Here is a 1,032-nt window from a genome sequence, read left to right on the forward strand (position 1 = left end):
GAATTATTGTTAGACTCTCGTAACATAACGACATCGGTTTATATAGATATAGGAATAATGGTAATTTCCTAAATTAATATATTGACAAATCCACAACACTTCCATTACCAAACCTCGACCTGATCCCTTCATAGTTTTTGTTGATCTCGACTCGGTTTGGATCAATCTCATTGATCTCCCAATTTAACGGTCATATAAACTCGAATATGAGAAAGGTTAAGTTCTCTTCAACAAAAAAAGTTCTCATTTTCTCAAGATTTCAATCAGTATGTATAATATATAAATTATAAAAGGTTTTAAAATTTAAAGGGAAAACGAGCTATTTCCCCCCGAGAACTATCATATCGTTCTAGATAGAGCCCGAACTTTGACATCGATCTAGATATCTCTGAAAAGAAAGTTCGATTCCTATTTCCTCGCGCGAAAAAAGTTAAATTCCTATTTCTCCATAAATCTCGGTTTAATTGGTTAACAAACTAAACCTTATAGAAAACCAATCAAACTGATACCAAACCATTTATGTCAGGTTTTTCATCTGATTTAGAGAATTTTAATAATTAAAACCACAAAAACAAAAAAAAATGGATCCTATTTCTTCGTTTCTTCTTCATTGTTTCACTTCTGATTCCCGATTTTTGTGAAAAAACCTGAACTACCAGAAATAATTTCCACTACATTATTCACATCTCTATTTTTGCAAACACCATTAATCACATTATGAAGCAGGTCAAAGCAGGCCGCAATGTTAATCACATTATTCACATCTCTATTTTTGCAAACACCATTAATCACATTATTCACATCTCCACCGTGAACCTCTCTCCACTCTCCTCACCCAATCCAAGAATCTTCCTTAAAAGCTTCCTCCATCGTCGTAAATTATTGCTTCACCACCGTAATCAGTTTTGGTTTCAGCCTCCGTAGAATCTCCAACGTCTCGATTTCGTTTCCGGTGATGTCGTATAACCAGTGCTGCATCCAGTGAACAACCACACTACCACAGCTTTGCCTTGTCTCGTCCCGAGTTGACTC

The sequence above is a fragment of the Camelina sativa genome, chromosome 20 (assembly GCF_000633955.1).
Source record: "Camelina sativa cultivar DH55 chromosome 20, Cs, whole genome shotgun sequence".
Lineage (NCBI taxonomy): Eukaryota > Viridiplantae > Streptophyta > Magnoliopsida > Brassicales > Brassicaceae > Camelina > Camelina sativa.